At 32.5% G+C, this 22,304-nt stretch overlaps 2 long non-coding RNA genes across 2 annotated transcripts; both read left to right on the top strand.

Moving 5' to 3' along the window:
* The first annotated feature begins 11,835 nt into the window (after window positions 1-11,835).
* LOC107919710 (uncharacterized) lies at window positions 11,836-12,875 on the top strand. Its single transcript, XR_001690430.2, has 2 exons — window positions 11,836-12,072; window positions 12,375-12,875. It is a non-coding gene; the product is annotated as an uncharacterized lncRNA (long non-coding RNA).
* A 1,093-nt stretch (window positions 12,876-13,968) lies between these two features.
* Window positions 13,969-18,404, top strand: LOC107918648 (uncharacterized). Its single transcript, XR_001690185.2, has 2 exons — window positions 13,969-14,304; window positions 17,996-18,404. It is a non-coding gene; the product is annotated as an uncharacterized lncRNA (long non-coding RNA).
* Window positions 18,405-22,304: the final 3,900 nt, after the last annotated feature.

Below are 22,304 nucleotides of genomic sequence, written 5' to 3'. Positions count from 1 at the left end.
ACGTGATTTCATATTAAATTCACAATAATATATATGGGTATGACTCATACTTGTCATCACATACGTATTCTTTACATAACATATATGCATGGAGGAATCCATGATTTTACTTTTAAGGGTAAAATTCTTAAATTCTAACGATTTTTTTTAATGTAAAAAAATGTCATTTTTTTCGGATATTTTTTCTATCAAACAAATTAATTTAATATTTTTTTAAAAAGCATGAATGATTTAATTGTAAAAAAATCACACTATATAAAATTAAATATTTCTTTTCAATATGCACAAAATAATAACTAATAGAATACTAAAAACTTCATAAATATAAATATATTTCCAAAAATTAAGTTTAAGCTTACATCCATGCTTACATATGATCATATGCAAATTCGTAACACGTTCAAATTCAAATTCTATGGGCTATGCTTAAAGAGATTAATGGCGTGTTTACCGAGGAAGTTGAAAAGTGCACACTTTCAAATTCAAATCATGATTTTAAATAAAAAAATTGATAAATAAGGGTCTGTTTGATTGCCAATAAAATATTTTCCGTAAAATGATTTCGAGAAAATGTTTTACTTTTCTATAAAATGATTTACTGGAAAATATTTTCTGGTGTTTGATTGAATCTGTGTAAAATATTTTCGGCTGTTTGGCTGATTTCCTGGAAATATTTTTCGAAAATTTTTTTTTTACATATATTGATATATATTAATAAATTTTTATATTTTAAATTATTTTTACATATATTGCAATGATTTATTTATAATAGTACTCAATTATTAAGCCACAATATTAATCGTTATAAATTAAAAAAAATTAAGATCAAATAAATGATTTGTAATTGTGTTAAAAAAACAAGTATTGAATAATTAAAAAAACAAGTTACTGGAAAATCGATAAATAGAAGCAATTTTCTACCGAAAATGAAGGAAGGAATGAAGGAGGCGATAGAGAGGAGAGCACGGAAAATGTCTTACGGAAATTGAAAGGGTAAGACATTTTCCTTAAAATGTAATCCATTTTCCCTTGTTTTGGAGTTCATTTTCCAAATGAAAAATGTTTTCCGCCAATCAAACGCTGGAAAAGTTGGAAATGATTTTCCGGAAAATCAATTCCTTCAATCAAACAGACCCTAAATAGCTTCTCAAATCAAACCTTTATTTTAAATTAGGATTTTAAACCAAGTCAAAAAGCTAAAATTTTTAGCTTTTAACATTTGGAAAAGTATTTTTCAATCAAATTACATTTTTTTCCCTCATTAAATCTTTTATTTTACAACATCATTTCCATAGAAAACATTTTATCTTCCAAAAAAAAAACACACTTATGGAAAACAATGATAAATATTATCAAAATTTTCAAAAGTAATTTTCAACCTCAATAGAAACTGGCCCTAAGTAAATGTTTAAATATAAAATATTAATATATTTTTATTAATGTAAATCTATATTAATATGATTTTAGCATGTAAATCTGATCATGATTCTAGCATGCAAATTAGGCTATAACCTAGGGTTTTTGTCTAGTTAGTTTTCATGTATAGTTCCCAAGGACTAGTATAAATACCTAGCACTTGTACAACAATAAGACATACAAAAATTCATTCATATTTCTTTTTCTTAAGTTTATAATATAGTATCAAAAGCTTATGTTCCCCTTCTTCTTCTTCTTTTTCTTGTGTTCTGGTCCTGTTTCTAGTTTTGTCCTCTGTTTCTTGTGCTTTGCCTTTCTTTGCCCAAGCCGAGCCATCATACTCAAGGTGGAATGTTGTTACTATCATAAACTTGACCACCTTATTCACAACTGTCCGGTCCAGCCCCTTCGGACTGGTGAAACTACTAAGGCTGGTGGATCTCCCAACTTCAAAGGAGTTTTTCCTGTTACTAGTTCATCAATTGCTGCTGCTTCCATGTAATTTATTTCCCTCTCATTAAGTGATTTAATACCTCTTCTGAAATAGGTTTTATCTTCTAGTTTCTTTTCACATTCCGTCCTATCTGTTACTCTGGGTAATTCTACTTGGCTTTTCGATTCAGCTTGTTATAATCATATGACACCTAATTTACAAAATTTCTCCACACATGTCTCGACCTCCTCTTTTCCACCTGTTCATACACTAATAATACACAAATGCCTATTGCACATGTAGGTCATTCATCCACCTCTACCTTTAGTCTCCTGGACATTTACTGTTTTCCTACCTTAGCTTTTAATCTCATTTCTATCAGACAACTTTATGATCTTGGTGTTACAGTTATTTTTCTTCCTCTAGTTGTCAGATTCAGGATTCGACTATGGGGAAGATTCTTGGAACAGGCCGAAAAGTAGAGAGATTATTTGACCTCGTTACACTGCATCTATTTAAGAAAACTATCTCTACTGTCAACCATCTTGCAGCCTTTTTTACTTCAGTGGCATCTTCGACTTAGTCATGCCTTTGAAAGTAAACTTCATCAATTAGTGTTTTGTGGATTATTATGATTCCTCAAATTTGAGTCGTTTAAGTGTCTTGAGTGCCAACTTGCCAAACAACCAACTTTGTCTTTTATCAATATCACTTCTCTTACTACATCTCCTTTCAAACTTATTCACTCTAACATTTAAGGTCCTTCTCATATTTCTACTGTTAGTGGTTATCATTATTTCGTTATTTTTATTGATAATTACTCTCGTTTCACTTAGGTTTACTTTATGAAAAATCGCTTCGAATTACCTTTTATTTTCATTAAATTTTTAATATGATCAAAACTCAATTTTCTTCTACTATAAAAACTTTTTGTATTGATAATGTTACAGAATACAAAGAATCATCTATTTTTCAATTCTTTGCTCAACAAGGCACTTAGGTTCAACATTCTTCTCCCTATAGTTCTCAATAAAATGGTCGAGTTGAGTGTAAATATAAACACATCCTGGACTCCACTAGGGCCCTCCTTCTTTCAGCCAAATGTCTTGAAAATTTTTTGGGGGAATTTGCTTTAACTGTTGTCCATACAATTAACCGTACACCTACTAAAGTTCTTAATAATCTCTCTCTGCATAAACGCATTTTTCACAACCTTCCAGATTATTCAATTTTTAAAACCTTTGGATGTGCTTATTTTGTACTCCTCTAACCTCATAAACATACTAAACTTGAACCTCGTGCTTGTCTTTGTTGTTTTCTTGGGTATGACATTGAGCATAAAGGCTATCTCTGTTGGGATCCAATATCTAATAAATTGCGTATCTCCGGTATGTTACCTTCTGGGAGGATGTTAAGTTTTCTTCTTTGTCCACATGTCATTCTTCATTGTCCTCTCCTCCATCTTTTTTCACAGATGCTTTTGTTGAGTTGTTCCCCTGTTCTGATACATCTGATGATCTCAGTTCTCTTCTATTTTCCACTTCTATATACATTGAATTTGAACCAGTTGAAGATCTTACTCTTACTTCTGTTATTCGTCGGTCTAACCAAGTAAGAGAACCTCATTCTTACTTAAAATACTATCATTATTTGTTTTGCCCTTGTCACTCTCCAAGAGCCCTAATCTTGTCTTGAGGCTAGTACTAATCCTTTTTGGCAGCAAGCAATATCTGACAAACTTCAAGCACTAGAGAAAACTCATACTTGAGATCTGGTTGATCTTTCTCCTGGCAAGATACTGATTAGTTGTAAATAGGTGTACAAGATCAATACCCATTTCGATGGATTTGTTAAGAGCTATAAATCTTAACTTGTAGCCAATGGATACACCTAGGAGTATGGCATTGACTATGATGAAACGTTTTCTCTTGTGGCTCATCTTACTTTTGTTCGTAGTTTGTTGGTTATATCTACAGCTAAATGTTGTAAATTGCATCAGATGGATGTCAATAATGCCTTTCTTAATTGTGATTTACAGGAGGAAATCTACATGCATCCTCACCAAGGTATTATCATTCTCCCAATCAAGTGTGCAAATTTCAACGTGCTTTGTATGGTTTGAAATAGGCCCCTTGAGCTTGGTTTGCCAAATTCAGCTCTATTGTATCTGCATTTGGCTTTATATCAAGTCCTCATGATTCTGCATTACTTATTCAACATTCTGATCAGGGTATAATATTAATTATTCTCTATGTGGATGATATGATTATCATAGGGGATTACACAAATGACCTTATTGAACTACAATGGTACATTAGTTAACATTTTGAGATGAATGATCTTGGGTCTCTTAATTATTTTTTGGGTCTTGAGGTTTTCTCTAATGATGGTGGCTACTATCTTTCTCAAGCAAAATATGCTTCCAATTTGCTTTCTCGTGCTAATATTACTAATAGTAAGACCGTTGCTACTCTATTGGAATAAAATGTCAAACTTACTCTGTTAGATGACACTCATCTTTTTTACCTTACTTTGTACCGACAGATTGTCGGCATCCTAGTCTACCTTACAGTGACTCGACCTGATATTGCTCATGCAATTCATATAGTTTGTCAGTTCTTGACATCTCCCAGATCATCTCAATTTTCAACAGCTCTTCGTATTCTTCGATATGTCAAGGGTACAATTTTTTGTGGTATTCTATATGATTCCCTCTAGATATTCTGATGCAAACTGGGTAGGAGATCCTAAAGACCGACGTTCTATCAATGGTTATTGTTTCTTTCTAGGTGATTCCCTCATTTCTTGACGAAGTAAGAAACATATTATTATTTCTCGCTCTAGCATCGAATCGAATATCATGCTCTTGCTGATGCCACTTCGGAGTTACTTTAGCTACGCCGACTACTTCAAGATATGAGACTCTCGTCTCCTACTGCTACTTTCCTACATTGTGATAATCGTAGTGCAATTTATTTCGCTCATAATGATGTGTTTCATGAATGTACAAAACACATAGAGATTGACTGTCATTTTTTACGACATCATGTTACTCAGGGCACTCTACACCTTGCTTCTATCTCCTCATCAGCTTAGATCGTAGACATTTTCACAAAGGCGCATCTTCTGACCAAATTTCAAGACTTAGTTTCCAAACTCAAGCTACGATCCACAACACCACTTTGATTTTGAAGGGGGATGTTAATGTAAATTTGTATTAATCTGATTCTAGTATGCAAATTTGGCTTGACTTGTACAACAATTAACACGCATAAATTCATTCATCTTTATTTTTCTTAAGTTTATAAAAATTTTAAATATCTTTTTTAAATTTAAAAACGAGCTATTCAAGTTTGTTTGAGCTTTACTTGAATGGTCTTGGGTAAGAGATTTCAAAATTTTCAAATTACGACCTAGCCCAACCATGCCAATGAACCCATCAAAATGACAAGATTCATAATATAGTCAGATCAAAGAAACATTGAACTGAAATAACTTGTTATTATCATGTTATAATCACCGATTTTAACCGAAGTGGCTTGACTTGTGCAAGCCCAACCTTGCCAGTGAACCCATCAAAATGGTAGGATTTACAATAGAGCCAGTTAAAAGGAACATTGGGCTAAAATAACTTGGTATCGCCATACTCATAGATTTAGCCAAAGTGACTGCCTGTCATATTTGCGTGTGTAGTGAGATTGAGAAATAGGTACATAGATTTATTTAGGGATAATCAAATGGGAACCAAAAGCCTTCATTGATTAGGCAGTGTCATGTTTTCAACACACAAAACAAAGGGTACTAGATTGAGGAGGCTTGAAATTTGAATTACAGAACAAATCTTTTTTTTTTACTGAAGTTAGGCTTTAAACTCTTAAATGAAAGTAGATGCCTTATGGATTCAAATAATGCGCTGCAAATACAAGATTATTTATGGTTACTAACTATCTATAAACATGTTATTGTTTATAGTTAAATATCACACCAAAAATATATTAAATTAAATCAAAGGTGCCACAAGCGTACAAGTCAAATTGTAATATAATAAAGTTTACAACGACATACTGATAAGTATTTCGAGGATCGTACCCAAGGGATTGCAAAATGGAAAAATTATTATTAAATTAATTACAGAAAATAATTACTAATCTAATCGATTCATGAATTAGTAGTATGAATCCAAATTAATACTTTAATTAAAATAATTAAATTAATTAACCTAAAATTAACCTAATAGACTTTCCTATTCCTAGTGTCAACAATGCAAGCCTCTAGCCTATGATCGATTAAATCCATACATATTTAATTAAATAATTAATTATTCTAGACTGAGTTATTTATAACCCTTAGCTAGGACTATCCTTCCAATTCATCTTCACTAAGTATTACCACCTAAATCACCCTTCCTGTCTCTTCCTAGGCATACAGATACCCTTTCGGTCTCACCGCTTAGCACAAATTATACATGACAGGATACCCTGCAGGTCTCATATGTCTAAATATTCTATCAGGGGCGTCACTCCCTAATATACTAAGTACTTTTGAATAAACAACCAATTTCGGATAAATAACTATTTAATAAATACATTAGTTTAATAATTGAAACATGTGAGATATAAAATAAGCACAATAATTTATTCTAATATTTTTGCAACAATTGAAAAATAAATAAACGAATAGAAGAATAAGAGATAGTAGAAAGCTCATGAATATATTTGAAGCGCAACGTCAAAGCAATCTTCACTCACGATTGTCTTCAAATCAGAATAGAAAACTTCCGACTACACAAACATAAAAAGAAAATAAAACTGAATAGTAAACTATCTGTCTAGGTCTGGTTACAATTTCGGTGACTCTAAGGTTACTTATATAGGCAAGGTGACTACTCAACTCAAGATACACTTAGATACTAATAAATAAAATATTTTGTTAAAAGCTAAGGTCCAAACATAGAAATATCCCAAAAGTGTCGTCCAAGGAAATCAACTTCATTTTGGCCTGTCATTGTCGCGTCGTCGGGATGTGGGAGAGCTCCTTGTCACGACATCGCCACCATGAATTGCCTCCCCTAATTGTCGTGTCATCGTGATGAGAGGAAACTCCTCGTCACGACGTCAAGTGTGTTCTGAACCTTTGGCAACTTTGTTGGCTTATTGGGTTCCTTGTCTTATAGCCCAATCATCATTTCTTGTATTATTGGACCCAAATTGGCATCCTACACATTTAAATAGCTCATTAGTCACTCACGAGGCCTGATTCGGCTTTACATGTCATCGAAATAGTAGAAAATGTATAAAAACACATATTTTATTAACTTTAGTTCCTAACCTACTAACACCGAAAATATAATAATCAATATTAAAATACCAAGGAAAAAAGTTCGTTAAATGGGCAAATGACCTAAAATAATTACTACATTTGACGTCAGGTCAGTTACCCAGAGTCCATTAAATGGGCACAATGCTTGTACATTTGGCGATCTTTTGATAATATTTAGCCAACACTTAAGGAAAACATCTATTGGTCCATTGGGGATGGAAGTAAAACACAATTTTGGAATAATACATGGCCCTTAGTGTAACGCCGCGATTTTTGAAAAGTTTCATTTTAGGTTAGCTTTCTTAAATTTAATAATTTCAAGAAGTTAAATCGAGAGATTTTTAGGAATGGGCACAATTTCACATTAGTGATTTATTAATTAGTTAATGTTCATTAATTAGAGGTGTAAATTAGTTAGAATTAAGAACTTAAAATTTAAGGCTTATATGCTAAATTGTAAAGATAGTAAAATTACTGAGGTCAATGTGTGAAAACCAAAAAATAGGATTTAAGTAAGGAGAGATACTTAACTTGTTATTATCCCAAGCATTTATTAACAAATTATCCATTTTGAAAAATTGGTTGGAAAGGATTCAAACTTCAGTCTCAAAGCCAATTACATTGTCTCCCTACTTCCTCTTAACCATTAAGTCAATGGCTCATTCTTATCATAATTTTGATGAATTTAAAATTAAGAATTTGAGATGTTACATTCACACATATTAATAATCATATCACGTTAGGTCATTCTTCTAATTTAAGTAGAACTTTGTGAGAAGTTACTTAACTAGTATAATATTGAGTGTATAATCATTGACTCAACATCCATCATAAATATTTACTCTTTTATCAGTCATCCTAGTGTCACGGGCCGCAGTTTAAAGCCCGTGACCAGCGCACCAAATGCATCCAATGGAGGTCTGTTGCTCAGATGGGAATCATTTGGCCCATAAAAACTGGCCCGATTCAAAGAGATATTGGACAAGCCTGTCAGATTGAAGCCTGGTTGGCCTGATAATGAAGAGATGGCAACTTAGGCTAATATGGTAACTGATCTTAGAAGATAGAGGGAATCTTATATTGTAAAGATTAGATTTGATTTGATAAGGCTTATCTTGTAAATCCCTAAAATTAAGGGATATGGTTAAATATCATCCGTCGATGTAAATGTATATTGACCGTCGGTTTTGGGGGAGCTCAACTATAAATAGAGAGCCTCCCCCTCATTTGTACTCACTCTTGAATTGTTTCATTATTCTTTGTGAATAAGAATTGAGAGCATTTACTCAAACACTTTGCGAGCACTCTTTCTGTTGTTCTCCTGTAGCTTCTTTTGGCACAATCGCTTCCTTTATACAAATTGGTGCCTTGGAGGAGTTTTAAAGAATCCTCACTTTTGGGCGTAAAGGCTGACTTAGGCGAGTTTGGAGCAAACGGATCACCTAAGGCCGCACGGTTTGCGAGACGAAAGGTCTAGCCCCGTGACAAGTGGTATCTGAGCCAAGGTTTGAACCAAGTAATATTCGAGTTGTTGGTTCAAAGGCACCGTTGGGATGTCAAAAGAATATTTCGGACAAAGGTGGGCGAGGAAGTCTTTGAGGGAGACATTATCGGCAGTAGAGGAACATGTAGGAAAACTCGAGGGATCCGTGGAGGATGTAAAGGAGGCACTCGATGGGGTTGAGGATCGCATAGCAAACTGGAAGGAGCAGTCCAGTGACTATGTAAAGATGCCTCTCGGTTCCACCATGGATAAGGTAAACGAGTTGTTTAATTCACACAGGGATAAGCTGTCGGACAGGAACGATGCTCTCGAGACCATGATGATGGCTTTGAAGGAGGAAACAATGGCCACGACGAGGGCTTTGAGCACAAGAATAGAGGAGCTCGATGGAGAGCTGGCCTTGTGTCAAGCAGCCGTGGGGAAAGGAGTGGTAAATGCAGCACTCAATAACAAGGTTGTCCCGAAGCCGAAAGAGTTTGTGGGGACAAGGTCTGCATGCGATGTGAATAATTTCTTGTGGAGGATGGAAAACTACTTCTGTGCCAAAGGCATCAGGGACGATGCGGTTAAGGTAAATACTGCTTCAATGTTTCTTACTGACATTGCGCTTTTATAGTGGCGAGGTAGGACCACAGATAAAAGGCAATGTGAGATTGGGACGTGGCAAGAGTTCCAATGCGAGTTCAAGGGACAGTTTTACCCAAAATTTTTCGAGGAAGAAGCTCGGGCAAAGTTGCAAGGGATAATGCAATGGGGCACAGTGGGGGAGTATGTTCGAGAGTTCAAGGAACTCATGTTCCAAGTTTCAGATGTGACCGATGAAGAAGCATTGCTTACTTTTCAAAAGAGATTGAAGCCGTGGGTCAGACAGGAGGTGGAACAAAGAGGTGTCCAAAAGCTGTCGGAAGCCATGACGGTAGTTGAGTCCGTGGTGAAGCTTGGTCTAGGGAAAGACAAGCTTGGGTCTTTCAAGTCCGATGGAAGGGGCGTATGTGAAATGGATCACAATGAAGATAGTGTTAATGGCAATGGCAACGACGACAATGGTGGTAATGGGAAACCACGAGTTGGGAAGAAGAAACCCAAGAGAAAAAGGGACAAGCTAAAATGCTTTCTCTGCGACGGTCCACACATGTTGAAGAAATGTCCGAAGAAATCCGCGCTTAAGGAGAAGCCGGTGGGTAAGGCCTTGGTACTTGGTTCGAGCGCAAGGGGTGTCGAAGCTAAGGAGGCCGAAAGCGAGAAGAAGCCAGTAGAGTACTTCTTGTGTCATGGTCTGCATAGGTTGCGGAAGTGTCCGAGGAAGTCTGTCATCGAGGGGAACGATGGAGCAGACAAGGAGCCCAAGAAGCTTGGTTCGAGCAAGGGAAAAGTCGAAACTAAGAGGGCAAAGAGGAGAAAAAAGAAGCGAGTAAAGTGCTTCTTGTGTCGTGGTCCGCATGAGTTGCGGAACTGTCCAAAGCAAGCCGGAGTCAAAAGAAAGGCAACGTCTGAGCTTGGTGAGTCATCGGAGGGGCTTCCACCCAAGGAAGAGGTGAGTTTGTCATCGGACTTAGAGGAAAGAGTTGCGATGAAAACAGTGAAGCTAGGACCAATGAGGCTCAAGTTGAGTGAAGCGTCGGAGTTGGCCGAGTCATCGACAAGGCTTCCACCTATGGGAGAGGTGGGTGGTGCATCAGACTTCAAAGGAAAAGAAGTGATGCATGTGGGACAGTTAACCAGAGTAAATGCGACGAGTAGGATGGTTCGAGTTAAGAAGCGACGGAAGCCGAGGCAAAGTCTCGAAGGAAAGGAAAGGCTAAGGCGTCGAGACGAGACCGAGGTGAATCAAGTCAGTGCCATTCAGAAGTCGCAACGAGGACGTTGCGAGAATGGGTGGGGGAGAATGTCACGGGCCGCAGTTCAAAGCCGTGACCAGCGCACCAAATGCATCCAATGGAGGTCTGTTGCTCAGATGGGGATCATTTGGCCCACTAGAACTGGCCCGATTCAAAGAGATATTGGACAAGCCTGTCAGATTGAAGCCTGGTCGGCCTGATAATGAAGAGATGGCAACTTAGGCTAATATGGTAACTGATCTTAGAAGATAGAGGGAATCTTATCTTGTAAAGATTAGATTAGATTTGATAAGGCTTATCTTGTAAATCCCTAAAATTAAGGGATATGGTTAAATCTCATCCGTCGATGTAAATGTATATTGACCATCGGTTTTGGGGGAGCTCAACTATAAATAGAGAGCCTCCCCTCATTTGTACTCACTCCTGAATTGTTTCATTATTCTTTGTGAATAAGAATTGAGAGCATTTACTCAAACACTTTGCGAGCGCTCTTTCTGTTGTTCTCTTGTAGCTTCTTTTGGCACAATCGCTTCCGTTATACAAATTGGTGCCTTGGAGGAGTTCTAAGGAATCCTCACTTTTGAGCGTAAAGGCTGACTTAGGCGAGTTTGGAGCAAACGGATCGCCTAAGGCCGCACGGTTTGCGAGACGAAAGGTCTAGCCCCGTGACACTAAGACAATCTCAATGAGTAACATATAAGACTAGTTGTCCTCTTAAAGGAAGCGTGGCCATTATACTAACTTAAGTTGACAACTTTGATGACAAAATTGAAAATTTTTGGAGTTAGATGGTCAACAATATAGTTTACCCTACTTTTTATCCTCAATTCCCTTTTCTCAACTCTTTTACATTTTTTCACTAATTTTTGAAGGGTTGGATATAATATTTAGTAGAACAAATTCTTTTTAGGGTTCACAAAGATTAGTACTTTCGGAATTTATAGTTGCACCTTATAATAAAGATTTGGCTCTAGTTATTTTTTTTCATACATTAATATCTACCGCATGTTTAATCAACAATGCAAATTGATTTTTATGTTGCATACATCTTACACATTTAAATGATGATAATTATTGAATTAAATATTAATAATGAAAATAATAATAATAAAATGCATCTTAACCCCGTATAATAGTATCATCTTCAATAATTCATTTGCTTAAAAACAGCCAAGAAAAAACATGGGTTTGAATAAAACAGCTAGCTAGGATGTAATAATTAGTTGGCAAAATTAATGGACTGTAATTTTTATTGAGAAAAGGAAAATTAAATAAAGATGGAGGAGTTGTTAAAACAAAAAATATATTGATGACCGGGAGTTAACCACATGCTCTCAACAAACGGAAACCGCAAACCAAATTTGTAGCAAAAAATTAACTACTTTTTTTCGTTTTCTTTCCTTTCCCGTATTTGATCAATAGGAAATCGATACATTTGATCTTCGTCCTCCATTTCTATTTCATTTCCAGGGTTCTTGATTTCCTTACAAATCCTTCTTCTTCACGGGATCAAGAAAACTTGGCAGTTCTTCATTTTCCATTTTCCATTTTCCAATTTCCAGGTGGTTTTTTAAGCTTTTTGTATTTACTATATCATTTTTAAATAAACATTGATTTTTTTGCATTCAGTCTCTCGCATCTACACGATGAATTTTGTTAAAAAAAATATTTGTATGATTCTGTTACCATAAATGGTTTCGAATGAATTGATCTAATTAATATATTCATAATTAAATATTAATTACAAAAGATAAGTTCATTAACAAATAACCATGCAATTAGAAATAGGTTAATTGTATGGATAGTTTGATTTGGTTAATGGTAGGGGTTTACTGACAAGTTGTTGGCATTAAATGAAGAGAAGGCATGGGTGAAAACACAGCAGAGGACGTAACGATAAGTAGGAAGACGAAGCAGGTTTACAAGGGCAGGCTCTCATATAAGTTAACAATGGGAGAAGTGAACTCAGTGGCAATGGACAGGCATCCAACGACGACATTGTATGGGACGCCAGGAGAAGCGGCGGCCAAGTCATCGGGGTCAAATTCCAACTGCCTTTGCTCACCTACAACTCATGCCGGATCTTTCCGGTGTCGTTACCATAGAGCTGGCTTCCCAAGGGCTGCTTCCGTTGGATCAAAACTTTCCATGCTCGGCGACACCAAATCCCACCATATCAGTGATTCTCTTCAAGCCCAATAGGAGCTTCAAGGATTTTTGGATTTCCTGTGTGTGATGCATGCATGCATGCCATCCTTTGTATTCTAAACTCTCATGATTTTTAATGTATCAAAGTTGTGGAAAGTTTGGATATTTTATGCCCCTAATTAAAACTCATTTCTATGACAAGAAAAAGTTGTTCTTAGTTCAATCATATATATATATATTATCATTTTTATATATTAAAACTAAAACCTATAATAAAAAAGGGAAAAAAACTAATAGGTGCATAGTCTTTTTTTTTACAGGTGTATAGCCTTAAAAGTAACCGTAGGTAAATTAATTAATATTATTGTGTATATATATAATAATTTTATAATATAATTTGAAGCTAAATAGAGAATCAATATTTTTTATATGAAAAAAAACATTTTTAATAGGAATCATGAACGATAAAATAGAAAGATATGGCATATAGTATAGATAATAAATAAGACCCTATAAATTAATGCCTAAATATCATGTTTGCAGAACAATTTCAAAAGAGAAGACAAATTGACAGTAACCACAACACTAAAAGAATTCAAAAATAAATTAGAGATGCATCATGCTAGTTAAACCACTAAAAATTACATCTTAGTCCTGCCATTGTCAAACCAACCTGATAATGAACCTTAGTCAACCAAGAAACCATGATAAAATGCATTAATGATGCATAAAAGGTCAAGTCTCAAACAATCTATCCTCCTCATCATCTCGGTTTTCAATTTTACAAACATTATCATTGTGCTCTATTATGATAAAAGCCACCGAGAATGATTCTCAAAATAAAAATTAAAATTTAAAACCACCATCACTTTTGGAGAAAACAAAGTGTACAAAATAAAAACCGGACAAAAATCGAGATAATATGGACTGAAGTTAAAAATAAAAGAAAATTTAGAGAATCTTATAGAAAAAGCCACAACCAACCAAAGGATAACATCAGACAAACTAAAGATTTGATTTAAAAAAATTAAGCAACTATCTAGCTTTTTCTATGAAAAAATTAAAAAACATATTCTTCAATCAACATAAATTATCTTCAAATAGGGAATCAGTGTTTATTTTATCATTTATTTTTGGTTTAATTTATGGTTTGATGTTTAAAATATACATTTTTTTATTTTAATATCTAATTTTTTTTATCTCAATTAAGTATTTAAAATTTAAAAAGGTTATATTTTTTGGTACAAAAGTAAACGGATGTCTAAAAAAAATTGGCCCAATAAGGGGAAGCCGTGTTTGTGGCTTTTATATGTTTGTATATTTTCTTAAAAGACCAGGTTAAGAAAATAATATTTGAAATGTATTGTTATTTTTTTTGAAAATTACCACTGTAGCCTCTCTCTGTCGTTCAGTACCCTTTTCCCTTTAGGGTTTGAAATTCAATCTAAGCCCTTATTGTCTCATTCAAATCTTCATTTTTCTTTTCATTTGAAATTGTAGAAAATTTTCACCGAAAGTTCTAAATCATGGAACGATTCAAGGCCGATGTACTGTCATTGTGGAAAGAAAGCACCAATATGTAGTTCTGATAGACCTTGGGGCTTGGAGTAAAGGGAAGAAGTTCTTGGGATGTTCAAACTACAAAGGTATCATTTCAATTCCAATTTTTATTTTTAAACAAATTTTGAAAACATTAATAGTTTAAGGTTTTATGGTTTCTATTAGTAACAAAATCATGTCAATGATTGGTTGAGGTTTAGAGAAAGTAGAAGTCTGTATTTTTTTATTTTAATTATGGGTGAAATATTTAGTTATAGGTAAAAGCCAGAAAATATATATAAATAGTTAGTCTTAGTTTAGTTGAATGTATAGAATACCAAATGGAATAGTTCTTTGTAGGGTGGACGTGACGTAATGATTTCTATTAGCAAAGTAATGTGGAGGGAAGTAGAAGTCTGAATTTGTTTTTAAATTTTGGGTGAAATGTTTAGTGTTTTTTTGAACGAATAAATATTTAGTTTTTGATGAAATAAAATAGTAGGAAGGTGATCAAACACAAACAGAATAGAAAGACAAATTTGGAATGGGAACTTCATTAAGTTGAATATTTATAATCAAATGCAAATTTTGGTGTTGAAAAGAGACATTAAGTAGGAAATGGCCGTAGTTCTAATGAAACATAACCTGAAGGTGGTAGGAAGTTCCACAATCAATTGACTTTCTTGAAACAAAATAACTTCTAAACACAGTTTCCCAGACACAAAAATGAACAACCAGTTCTGACATTGAAAGATAACATTTAGGATTTGCTTTCCTGTTTTCTCAATCCAACTCCAAAAATGTTATGCATGCTTCTTTCTCTACCTCTTCATCTACCCGACGACGTATTCCTTGCAAGTGATAGTCGTCTTGTAGGTGCTGGCCGTGATGGATGAGCTTGGGAGGGTGGGTTGACTGGTTGAGATGAAGCTGTGTTTCTTGGTAGACAGTAAATATTCCAAGATCCAGTAATGAAACAATATAAAAACATTACATGATATAAGGGTAAGTAAATCACCTAAGTTACTGAAGCATGGGTGGCTGAACAATATCTTCCATGGCAGCCTAAAAGAGGCTTAGATATTGTCATTTTATATAATGTTTAAAAGTCAACATATTAAATAATTCAAATGTTGAGCTTCTTCTTATTGGGCCATTCTTTTTTTAGACATCTATTTACATTTGGACAAAAAAAATAACGTTTTTAAAGTTTTAGTACCTAGTTGAGATAAAAAAAAATTTAATACCAAAATGAGAAAAAAGATATACTTGAGAGGCCAAATTATGAATTAAACTTTTATTTTCTGTTGCTATCTTTGTCAAGATATACAAATCCCAAACATGGTATTGGAGGGTTTAGTTTTTGCCTCTATCTTCATTATTAGTTATACAAATCTCAAACATGGTAATGGAGGGCTTGGAACCATTGGCATTGATGACAAATTTTCTAGCAGACTACAATTGCTAATTGTTTATTTGACCTTATGTAAGTAGCCCTTAGTGTGTTTGGTTGTGTGGAAAAATGTAAGGATAGAAAGATAGAATGGAAAAGTGGAAAGAAAATAAAATTTGAGTATGTTTGATAAGGAAGAAACATGAGAGGAAAAAAAGAAAGAGAAATGACTTGCTTTCATCTTAATGCATAAAAATAAATCATCCTATTTTGGAATGATGAGAGAAAATAAAATAGGGTTGTATTACTACAAGAAATCTGACCTTTTGTGACAATTTTTTTGTGACTATTTACGAAAATGTCATGAAAGGTTCGATTTTTCGATGTTTCCTATTAAACATTAGGGAAAGCCATATTATTCATGAAATTTTGAATGAAAAGGTAGATTTAGAAAAATATCACAAAAGAGTAAACTTTTAGCGAGGCTTGTGGGTAATGGTCAACTTTTTCGTGACACTTTTGAAGGTCTGTTGTGACATTTTTAAACCTCACCAAATTAACACAATTTTTGTGATGTTTTCAAATATTTCCGTGACATTTTGAGCATCACCCATTTAAAATTTTTTTATAATGTTTTCGTGACGTTTCGAAACCTTCCAATTTAAATGAAAATGTAGTCTTATACTTGAGAAAATACTTGAAAACAATTTAATTAGTAGACTTAGAATATTTATCATATAATCCAGACTTCATTTTCATGAACAACAATCAAATTAAACATAAAATTAATATAAATAATCATAAAACTGAATATGTACATGCATGCCAAGGTGAATTTTTAGTTTTTACTCAATTTAATAATTTTCTTGAATAAGGTTGAGTTTATGATTTTAAGTTTCCAGAAACACACAAAAGGGGGTTTTTTTTTTAAGGTTTCTTTTTTATTAAAAAAAAGCCAGCTCTTTCTCTTTGACGTTTTAGTTCATTTTTTTGTAACGTTTTGGTTAATTTTATTGTGACATTTTCTAAAACTCACAAAATAAACAAACATTTTGTGACTCTTTTTTTTGTCTAATTTTTTGAGACATTTTTAAACATCAAACATTTCATAACATTTTGTCTAATTTTTGTGACATTTTTAGATATCACAAAATAGACAAACATTTTGTGATGTTTTCTATTGGTCAACATGATGCTTCTAAAGGAATATAATATTTTGTTGTGACGTTTTTGACTTCTCATGATGTTTGGAAGTGTCATAAAAAGATCACTTTTATGATACTTTTAAAGAAGTGTCGACAAAGACTTTAGTTACAGTGAATGTTTTCTCGTGATGTTTTTGTGTTGTTTTTGGGACATTTTTAAAAGTGTCACGAAAGTTCATGTCTAGTGTAGTGTATAATAGTTTAAAATTATACGTTTTTCAAAATGCTCATTTTCTTTCCTCACATTTTACAATTCTATCAAGCAATGAATGGAAAGAAAATTAGGTTCTATTTGGTTTCAAGAAACATAGGTTATTTTTATTTTTATTTTCATTTTCGTTTTCATTTTTACGGAAAATAAAAAACATAGAAGAAAACGTGTTTGGTTGAAAAATTTTAAAAATATTTTTAAAAAATGAAAATGAATATATGTGGAAATTAGAAAACAATAAAAACTTTGTTTTCACTAAAATGCTTTGTAAAAGTTAAAAGGATGAAAACCATGATTTTTAATTTTAAATGAATTTGTCCTAGTTCAAAATCATATAAACATAAAAATATTCTTCTTTTAACAAAATTTCAAATATTATATCTAGTACCCTAGTTTCAAATATTATATAGGAAAAATAGTTACTAAACATGTTTTCGTTATTGAAAATGTAACACTTCACACCCGACTCAATCATCGGATTTGAATGTATGATGGTACACTATGTTGTTTCGCGAACAAGATCCAAGAATAAGATTAGTTGATGGAGGGGGAGGGGTAGATCTGGGGATCAACCAGTAGCGAGAGAAGGGATCGCTTCTTCCTTGAATTGAAGAGTTTGTTCAAAAAATTCATCTATCTGATTAATGAGCCATAAGACAATTCATGGTTCAGACGACTAGTAAAAATAGAAAAGAATAAACGAATTGAGTTCATGGATTTACCTAAGTCAGGTTATGGACCAATATAAGAAAATATTTTTTTTATATTCGAAACCAATTAATTATAAGGGGCAGTGCACGAGAAATCAAATCATACATAAAAAATCAAATCCCTCAGTGCCCCCATAACATAAGGTGCTCGGAAATGGTTGAAGTAGTTGAATAGGAGGATTGCTATGACTATAGCCCTTGGTAAATTTACCAAAGATGAAAATGATTTATTTGATATTATGGATGACTGGTTACGTAGGGACTGTTTTGTTTTTGTAGGTTGGTCAGGCCTATTGCTCTTTCATTGTGCCTATTTCGCTGTAGGGGGTTGGTTTACAAGTATAACCTTTGTAACTTCGTGGTATACTCTTGGATTGGCCAGCTCCTATTTGGAAGGCTGCAATTTCTTAACCGCTGTAGTTTCCACCCCTGTTAATAGTTTAGCACATTCTTTGTTATTACTATGGGGTTTTGAAGCACAAGGAGATTTTACTCGTTGGTGTCAATTAGGTGGTTTGTGGACATTTGTTGCTCTCCACGACACTTTCGGACTAATAGGTTTTATGTTATGTCAATTTGAACTTGCGTGATCTGTTCAATTGCGACCTTATAACGCAATCGCATTCTCTGGTCCAATTGCTGTTTTTGTTTCTGTATTCCTGATTTATCCACTAGGTCAGTCTGGTTAGTTCTTTGCGCCTAGTTTTGGTGTAGCAGCTATATTTCGATTCATCCTCTTTTTCCAAGGATTTCATAATTGGACATTGAACCCATTTCATATGATGGGAGTTTCTGGTTGAAGAAACTCAAGCTATCTCATTACATAATCATAAACTTCAAATCACAATTATCATCCAAACCAATTTAATCAATCAATTATATACATAATTATACATTCATAATGTCTAAGTTACAAATTCATCAATGTACAGAGTCATGAAAGGTCAAAATTAGAGTTAGGACTCGAATCCAAACTCAACTATTAAGTTTCAATGTTGTGTCTCGAGAAAAGGAACTCTTTGTCTCGAGACGAGGAACTCTGTCTTGAGATGGACCTTATTTTATTTTAAGTATTTTTGTTTAGAAGTTAATTTGTCTCGAGACGTTAAAAATCGTGTCTCCAAGCATGGTCTTTTTTGTCTCAAGATTGGGTCTCAAGACCAACTTCGTCTGTTTTCTTATTTTAGCTTCAATGAGAAAAACTAATTTAGTCTCGATGTTTCCTTGTCTCGAGACATATACCAATTGTCCCGAGACTAGCTTGACAAGTCTTGAGGCACTAAGCATATGGGTTAAAAATATAAGGGAAATTTTTATACTCATAAAAATATAAGCATGTTGTCTCGAGACTTATTGGTCAAATGAGCCTAAATGCACTTATTCAAGTGTTTAAAACCTATCAAAATTTACCTTAAACATATTTAAACTTTACCTTAACATAAGATCATCAATTTAACACATACAAACACAAATAAACTTCGTCAAATCATAACCATCAATGCAACATTGCCTAACCAACTAATCCACATATTCAAACACATATAATCTAGCATAAGTATCTACTAATTTAAATATGAAATTCACCTTTATAAAGCTAGTATGCCAAGTAGTAAATATACCAAAATGTTAACATAACATCATGCCCAAAACAACCTAGGTACATACCATTTTAACATTAATACATATATACATACAAAAGAGGTAGCAAAATTATTCTTGCGTTGAGTTGTTGAGAATGGATGCTTGAACACTTTAAATCTACAAAAATCTTTGTCGGAGACTTGTACATGGAAATAAACATAAATGTACACTAAATATTGAATAGTCAATTGTGCTAATATAATTCAAATATATTAAAACAAAATTAAAGCATATATATATAAATATAACATTAACTAATTTATTTTACTTTATTACCAAATCAAGAATCATATTATTCCCAAACTTTGTCATTCAATACTTATCTCAATAAATCATAATTTCATGTCATCACATACTCAATGTTTTTTTATTACTTACTCATTTCGGCCCCTATTACTCGACGACAGACATTAGAACGGATACTCAGATTTGTACAACTAATGAGTCCACGACTCTAGAAATTTGGGACTATTTTATTCGGCCACCCCAGGTTGCCCAACTACGGTGGCTTAGTATTTATCCAAGCTATTTTATTCTACCATCCTGAATTGCCCGACAATGATGATTTTAGTAATTGTATGCGTTGTATATTCTGCCATCTCGAATTGCTCGGCAATGGTGGCTAGTAATTCACTATATCAGTGACCCTATGGCATGCCAATTATACTCAAACTACGTCTACCATCATTTAATGGGGCATTATCAATATTATCACCATTATAACACAATTCAACATAACATCAATATCTCAATTGATATATTTTAAGCATATTTATACACTTATATTTATATATGTATATATATCACAATTCAAACATTCAAAGTTGCTTTCAAAAATCACAACATCAAATTCATTATTTCATAATTTGGAAAAAGATACGATTACCTCAATAGCACTTTATATTTGAATATAACAATTTATTATACTTATAATAAGTTATTGAAATTGAATTATAAAAGCACAAATCGCAATAGCTATTCGACGTTCACCTTTTCTTTTCCCTTCGCCTTTGATGTTTCGGCATCGTCTTTCAAAACAATATCAGTTTCGCAATAAAATACACATATTAACAATAATTAAATATAAATGCATTTTATTCATTTTAGTCCCTATAAACCCTAATATTTGAAATACTCGTATCATTTGATTTATCCGATCGAATTGAAATCGACTTCATAAATATAGTAAAGGGACCTCACAAAATCATTAGTCATTATTAATTCGTAAAATTTTTTCCTTTTACAGTTAGGTCCTTAATGACATATATTTCCTCAAGTCTAATTCAAGCTTAATTCAATACTTTATACCACTTTTCTAACATGGTTTTCCCATTTGCCAATTAAAACACTCATGCATAAGCTTAAGGGTTTATTTGTTTACGTGTAAAAGGTTTTACTGAAAATGTTTTATGCATTTTCCTGTGTTTGTTTCACAAAAAAATAGCTTGGTCAACGGAAAATGACTTACAGGTCAACATAAAATAAGCCATTTTTCCTATAAAATGACTTATCTTTTTTAAAAGTATAAGTCATTTTCTAGAAAAGAGTTCCTCTATAGGTAATTTTATTTTTATATAAAAATTAACTTAAATCAAGCTTAATGTTATTATATTGATAATAAATTTTATTTTTATTTTTAAAAATAATTAAATTATTTAAAGTTAAAATCCATATTTAATTATTTATATTTAGTCATATAATAAATTATTAATACAATTAATATAATTTATTATTTTAATAAATTATTTAATTTTTCAATTTTATTTTAATAATGAATTTTAAAAATAATAAATTTAAATAATATTCTTCACATATTATTGAAAATTTTCAATATTAATATTTTAAAAATAAATATTTATTAAAATTATAAATATATTAATAATAAATGTTTTGTAGTATAAAGGTTAAAATATGTCATAAGTATATATACTCTTCACAAATTTGCAATTTAATCTCTGTACTTTTATTTTTAAGAATTTAGTTCATCTACTTTTCAAATTTGAAAATCAAGTCCAATTGTTGACATTGTTAAATTTTTTTTCAATTTTGTTGATGTCACATTTTTAAATAAAAAATATTCACTTGATAGTCATATAACTAAAAAATGACATTGTAATGAACCTGAATTTAACAAAATATTTTTAATATATACAAAAACAATGTAAAACACAAATTTATAGATATAAAATAAACTCAATTAAACAATGAAAAGATTGGAAAATCTCAAATGTATATTTGCTTCATCGAAAATAATTTTTATGAAATATTTTTAATAAATTTATTAAAGAATAGAAAATATTTTACATAACTTCATCTAAACATTAAAAAATATTAACTTGAAAAGTAAATTATTTTCCAAAAATTATTTCCTGAATGCTATTTTCAATGAAATTCATAATCTCAAGGTTTCTAACCATGGAAATTAGATCAAATCTTATTAATTTCATAATTTACTATTGGGCTCTTAATAACTGCTACTCATCAACAAGATTCTAATAAAGAGAGAAAACTTACAAATTCTATGATGTTAGTTGCAACAACGAAGATGAAACACAATCAATGGTTATCATGCTTCCTATTTCACGTTAATGGAAATCAACGGCTTGGATCACTCTTAGCCACTAGTACTTTACTTAATGTGGAGTAATTACTGTTAAGGACATGTTAATTTATTTTATAAGGACCTACATCCATGCTTCAATTAATTCTCATTCTCTCACTTTACAATATGTATTTAATTATTAGTTAATTTCAAGTTTCAAACTATGTACTCATTTTAACTTTATGAACATCTCTACTTATCAAACTCAATCTTTTCGACATCCACGAAAATCGTATCATTGCAGAAAACAATTTTTTTTATTTATCAAATATGTTTTTTTTTAATTTTTAAAAATAGAAAATAAAAACTATTATCTAAAAATAAAAATAGAAAATATTTTGAGAC

This window comes from Gossypium hirsutum, chromosome D13 (assembly GCF_007990345.1).
Source record: "Gossypium hirsutum isolate 1008001.06 chromosome D13, Gossypium_hirsutum_v2.1, whole genome shotgun sequence".
NCBI lineage: Eukaryota > Viridiplantae > Streptophyta > Magnoliopsida > Malvales > Malvaceae > Gossypium > Gossypium hirsutum.
This window is presented reverse-complemented; position numbering and strand designations above follow the sequence as displayed.